Consider the following 6,550-nt stretch of genomic DNA (forward strand, 5'->3'; position numbering starts at 1 on the left):
TTTCAGTCTCACGTGAAGGGTGAGACAATACAGATGTTATAATTCATGCCACCGCAATCAGAAGCCAACTATTTCCTAATTACAATACATTATAAGCGTTTCTTGGCCTATTAGCTTTTGCTACACTATGCCTTAAAACCAATCATCTGAAATTACCCCTCATGAATCTTATTAGAGTGCATCTTTCATAGTTCTATTTCTCTAAAGTATCTAGTCTTATTTACAAACTCATCCTTTAAAACTTGTTTCCAGTTCCATTTCTCTCTCAACAGGGACGTGCAGTGAAGGACGGTGCAGCAGGGAAGGGGAGTCTTTACAAACTCTATCAGTATTTCTCCCAAAATTGGGAGAAATGGGGTGGAGCAGAGATGGGGGTGGTTTGGTTTTGTCTGGGCCGGTTATTCCTTGCGCAACGTTTTAAATCTGTTGTAGGATTTACTCTCCAGTATCTTTCTAACAAAAGCTGACAGAAATTTAGGTCCAGGGTTAGAAGTTGGGTCCATTCGCTGCAAAACCTTGCCCAGGCTGGAGGACCGGGGTGATGGCCGCTCTCAGCAAAGGTTACCTATGAATACCGTGTCAGATTTCCCTCGGTGCTGGGCAGGACAGGTGAGGGCTTGGATCAGGAATTCTGCAAACAAGGCCTGTGTGATGTTGGTTTCTTGTGTTTTTCAGGGCGCCAGGGCTGGCACAAGGACTCGTGCAGGTGCCGCTCTGGCACGGGAGCCGTTGCCCTGTGGAGCCATTTTAAAGGTGTGATTATGGAACATTTTGGAGGCCGTTTCTGGAATTCCATTTGTAGCTGGATCTCGCTCCGAGTGCAGCGGTCCAGGTGAGGGTTCTGACCTCTCCAGACTTGTGCTCACCTTGGTACAGCCTGGAGCTGGAGCAGTTTTCCAGGGAAGTGGAGATGGCTGAGGACCGGCGCTCTGGGAAGCAGGGACCCGCTGGGATTTGCATTTGCAAAGCTGACGTAAAGTTTGTAAAAGCGGCCCGAAATTCTAATTCCTGCGGTTTCTGGGGAGGAGGTGCAGGTCACCCCGAGAGCGAGATCAGAACTCGTTTGTGGCGAGGAGTCTGAAGGTGCCACACCTGGCAGGAGCTGTGTGCTCGAGGCAGTCCCAGCCCCGGAGGGAGGCTGACGGGCTCTGCTCACGGCTGTCCCCAGCTGTCCCCAGCCCGCTGCTCAGCCCCGGAGCTGCTCTGGATCCGGGCTGTCCGTGCTGGAGCGCCCTGCTCCCCGCAGGGCCCTGCCCTAACCCACGCAGAGAGAGCCCTGCCGGCCAGAGTTTCCTTTTTTCCTTTGCGATCGCTGCGCGCTCAGCAGGGAAGGGCCGGGGCTGCTCTTGGGCCGGGGGCACTCGGGGCTCAGGCAAACCCAGCCCCGGCGCGTGGGGGTTCACAGAGCGAGCAGCTGCCGGGGCTCAGGAGCGCTCACGGCTCTTTGTTCCGAGGCAGCCGGAATTTCTGACCCCGGCCTTTATTTGGCTTTTCCAGCCCAGCGCCTTCGCTCGGCTCCGCTGCACCGAGGGGACTTTTGCTCAGCGCCTCCTGTCAGAAGGTGCAAACTCTCCGTTCAGCCCACACAGCCCCAGCCCTGCCCTGCGAGCCCTTCCCCATCGTGCCCACGCGGTTTCTCTCTCGCTCAGCCGGGGCAGGCTCTCACTGACAGCCACAGAAACAGAAGGGATTGCCTTTTATTTCATTCTTTTCCTGCTTAATGCCCGCGTCTTGTACTTGCACATCAATCCCAGCTTCTCCCGAGGCTGCAGATCAAATCTTTCAGTGTCCGTGGGAGTTTCTGGTTTTCCCGTTCCCACGTCTCCCCTCTCCCTCTGTATTAAAAAAAAATAAAATTATTAATGGATTTTGTTAAGCATTTGTTGCATATATTAACATAAAGAAGGTGTTATCGTTATTATTATTATACTAATATAATTTAAATGTATAATTTTGTTATAAGATTTTAAAATTATGGTGTTAAATTTTATTTATTGTTATATTAGTTATTCTTATTTTTGATATTTCTTAAAGTTGTACACTTTTATAAGTAGATTTTATGTGATTAGATGCATTTATAACTTTTATTCAATTTTTATATTTATGTTTGTGTGTTAATAAAAGAAAATTTATTGTTGATTTTTTGTAAAACTGCGTATTTAATATTTTATATTTGTTAGAAAGGTATTTAGTGTAAGGGATGTAGAATTAGATCGTTTATTTAGATAATATTTCAATTGATTTAATTATTTTAGTGTTGTTGAAGTAATAGGTGGTATAAAATGTGATCCTACCATTTTTAAGTTTCAAGGCTTAAAATTACTTTTATATTTTGATTACTATTGATGGATAAATTACTTTTTTGTTTTAAATTGGTAACTATTTTTATATTAAGAGCTAATAATGTAAGGGCTTTTTAATTATATGGATTACTTGTAATGTTTTTTATTGGTATATTAAGTAAGTAGGTAAAGAATGGATTTTTTTTGAGAAGCGCTAGATAAATACAAAGTATTTAAACTTGAAACTTTAGTTAAAGTTACTGAAATGTTTGTTTTAGGTTGGTTAATTGGTAAAGTGATATAATTAAAAGTAAATAAAGTAAAGAGAGTAGAAGTATAATATTTGATAGAATTTTATACTTTGTAAGTTATTAAATAAGATGTTTATAATATTGATTTTTATATTTATAAAAAAACCTAAAGTTTCTATATTTTGGTGGGTGCAGTACAAGACGTCAGGCGTATGTTGCAATTCTCGCGTAATCTACCATTTGTATTTACATAGTGTAGTGTATCTTTGTATTTACATTGGTGTTTTATTTGTGGAGTGGCGAGTGTGTTTTTTGTGTGATCTGGTTTTATGGTCCTTATTGAAATTGACTTGGGTTTTTGTACTTGTTGAGATATAAGTAAACTTTATGTTTTGACATGAGAAATAAGTCTTGTTAAGTTTTGTTTTATAAAATTGTATAGAGACTTGCAAGATAATGGTATAAGTTGTTATAATTTTTCAGTTATAAGCATGAAGAAATATAAGAATAAAATAATGTACGTAGTAAAGAAGAAATTGACAATAATTAGGAATTACTTAGATAACATCTATAATTAGTAACATAGGTGAAATTATATCATTAGTAAGTATTAAAAGATGGTACGTTATTTTAGAGTTTTTAACAGTTGATAAATGTTAAATTAGTAGCAAGTTAAATAATTATGTGTGGATAATGATTTTTTAAGTTTAAAATAAAAATAAGTTTATTTGTTATATCGATAAAGTTAAATTGTTAAGTTAAAATTATTTGAATTTTATTTTTGACGTAGAAAATATTTGGGTTTCTTGTTAATTATTTTATTTAGGTAGAGTTAGGGTTAGGTTCTAGTTTAAATTTTAATTGGTGAATGTTACTTAATGTATTCTTATATAATGTTTCTAAAAATAGTAGTTAAGAGTAAAAATGTTAGGATTAAAGATGAATTACATTATTTAATAATTGGATTTTTTAGAAGTGTTTTTAGAATAGATTTGAGTATAGTAAACTTTTGTTTAAAGATTTGAAAGTGGTTATGGACAGGATTGTGAGTTTGGATTTGGATATTGAGAGTGTGAAGGTGGAGAAAATGTATGAGAGAGCGATTACTTAGTGTGAAACTTAGAAATAGAAATTAATGTTGTAGTCGGGTTTTACATCGAAGTGATTTTGTAATAATAACTGAGGAAAGTGATAAGATTAACAGTCTGGAGGAGGTTTTTAATAAAATATATTTTTTTTTAGTCTTGAAAAATATTTAAAACTGTGAGATAACATTAGGTTAAATTATAGAGTTAGTGTAGAGATTAGTTAGAGGGTTAACTTGTTTTAAGAGCTGTATAAGTAGAGAATAAAAAAAGTAGGAATTAGAAATTTTATGTGTTTTTTAGATCATTATATAAAGAGATAACAAAGTACATGAAAGTTGGTTGTAAATATTATAATAATATTTAATAAATATTGCTTATTATAAAAATTATTATATAATTAGTATATTAGTAGTAAGTGTTTGAAGGAGTTAGGATAACTTTAAAAATATATATTAAGGAAATAGAGTAAAATTCTTAAATAGCATGATATGAATAGTAATTGCTATTTTTTGGTGTTACTTATGAAAGATAAAAAGAGTAGAGATTGTAATGAAGAACAGAATTTTTGATGAAATTGATGACATAATACACTATATTTTTTTAACTTCTGAATAGGTGTTTGTTAGTGTTTTCTTTTAGTTGTTGTAATTTGAGTAGTTTCATTTTTTTTAAATAAAATTAACCATATACTGTATAGTTTAGAGAAGTGATTTTTAATAAAATTTAGGGTAAGTTATATTACATAACATTTAAATTTAGACTGAATGAATTTTGATAGTAAGGAATAATAAACTTAATTTTAATAGATAAAAAGAAACTTAATGTATTTATTTAAATGCATTGACATTTAAGTTTGTTTGATTTTACTAACACTTAACATATTGAATGTTGTTATTTATAAGTATTGAAGGTTTTTTAAGTCTTTTGGTTTTGGAGAAATTTTAGCTTGTTGAGTTGAGATTATTACTTATATCTTTACCGAGTGGTTTTATTTATTGGGAGATATGTTTCTTAGTCATAGATTTTTATTTATGTTACATTTCAAATGGTACTAATTTGTGTAGTGGGTTTTGTTAAATGTAGGATATCGATTGGATTGTTTTATATTTTTTGTGGGCTTGGACAAATGGTTTTTGTTTTTTAAGAGTTTTTGATTTAGAATTTGAAGAGTATTTGGCATTTGGAAGAAATAAAATCGGGGGTTTTTTGGATACGGTCGAGCTGTATTTTTAATGTTAGCAAGGACTAGTTTTGGTACGTTATTTTGATTTTTTTGTTTGCTTACGGGGAGGGTCTCCTGTTAGATGTGGAAGCCTGAGACTGGCACAAGGAATTTTTGTCTAATGCTTGATGAGTCTGTTTTATGGGGAGGAGGTGTTATTTTAAGTTTTATAAAATACACCGAGAATTAGTTAAAATCGTGGAAGAAACATTATGGTAATTAAAGGGCGCTACGTTTAAAGAGCTATAAATCTTTTTAAATAGCTGCTTGACGTAAGGCGAGCTTAATCTCCCTTTTCTGCCCCAGAAAGCATCGGGCACGTCCGCATCAATGGCACCACCTCTGCCCACTGCTCCTGCTCCACCCGACCAAAAGCAAGAGCAAAAGTTGGTCGGGCTTTAAGAACTTGCAATAACTTTGAAGCAAAAGAAATCACGTTTGTCTCCCGCGCTTTTTCCTTTCGGGTGCCGCACTCACCTCTGCGGACACGCGCCGAGCTCTCGCTGCAGGAACCCGTCAGGCCTCGGTGGCTGTGAGTTCACGCTCCTCTCCCCGGGGAATTGAAAGAATTGCTGAGGAATCGCAGAAATGTTTTCTGGAGCCTTTCCCCTTCGGTGCCCCTGCGCTGTGTGTGGGACGAGGGCAGAGGAGCCTCGGGCTGGAAAGGGGCAGGAGAAAGGCAAAGGGACCCGCCGGTGTCCCCAGGGCACCGTGGGGAACACAACGGACACCGCGCGGGCACGGGGAGGTGAGGAGTGACAGTCTGGGCCAAAATCCCAGCTCACCCCAGGGAAATAAGCGAGGGACATTTTGGAGGGGAAAGCTGAGGTCACGAGTTCACCCAGCCCGGCCACGTTGTGTTTGCGCAAAGCGGCACCAGAGGTGAAGGTCAATCCTGAGCCAACCCTGCTCAACCTCTAAGTCCCAGAATAAATTCTACAAGCTGTCCACTGAGGGACTAAAAATACACAAAAGAGAACCAAGAGCATTCCGAGAGCAAACCAGAAGGTTCCTGGCAATCCCGTTGCAGCGATGTCACAGCCTTTTTGACAGAGCTGTAAGATTTTTATTTCAATGCTGCGTTTCTCTGCTGGGATCATTCACTCCGTGGGCTGTGGGGATTTTTTGGGTTTGAACTCCCTCACGGTGGCCCTGACACTGCTCAGGAGCTGGAGGAAGAGCAGAGCCAGCGCTCCTGGCAGGGGCAGGGAGTTTTCCCCCACAGCAGATCCAGCAGCTGCCCTCCAGCCCGGCCAGGAGGGATCTGCTTTGGCTCCTGGCTGCTCCAGGTGACATTCCAGCAGCCTCATCTCCCATCCAGCCCGGCCAGGAGGGATCTGCTTTGGCTCCTGGCTGCTCCAGGTGACATTCCAGCAGCCTCATCTCCCATCCAGCCCGGCCAGGAGGGATCTGCTTTGGCTCCTGGCTGCTCCAGGTGACATTCCAGCAGCCTCATCTCCCATCCAGCCCGGCCAGGAGGGATCTGCTTTGGCTCCTGGCTGCTCCAATGACACTCCAGCAGCCTCATCTCCCATCCAGCCTGGCCAGGAGGGATCTGCTTTGGCTCCTGGCTGCTCCAATGACACTCCAGCAGCCTCATCTCCCATCCAGCCCGGCCAGGAGGGATCTGCTTTGGCTCCTGGCTGCTCCAGGTGACATTCCAGCAGCCTCATCTCCCATCCAGCCCGGCCAGGAGGGATCTGCTTT

General features: G+C 40.2%; 1 long non-coding RNA gene across 1 annotated transcript; it reads right to left on the reverse strand.

Annotated features, from left to right (window-relative positions):
- Positions 1 to 1,681: 1,681 nt before the first annotated feature.
- On the reverse strand, positions 1,682 to 5,886 carry LOC144248555 (uncharacterized). The gene is made up of 2 exons (XR_013341848.1): positions 5,321 to 5,886; positions 1,682 to 1,835 (listed from the first exon to the last, which is right to left on the reverse strand). It is a non-coding gene; the product is annotated as an uncharacterized LOC144248555 (long non-coding RNA).
- Positions 5,887 to 6,550: the final 664 nt, after the last annotated feature.

Source organism: Lonchura striata, unplaced genomic scaffold (genome assembly GCF_046129695.1).
Source record: "Lonchura striata isolate bLonStr1 unplaced genomic scaffold, bLonStr1.mat Scaffold_172, whole genome shotgun sequence".
Taxonomy (NCBI): Eukaryota; Metazoa; Chordata; class Aves; order Passeriformes; family Estrildidae; genus Lonchura; species Lonchura striata.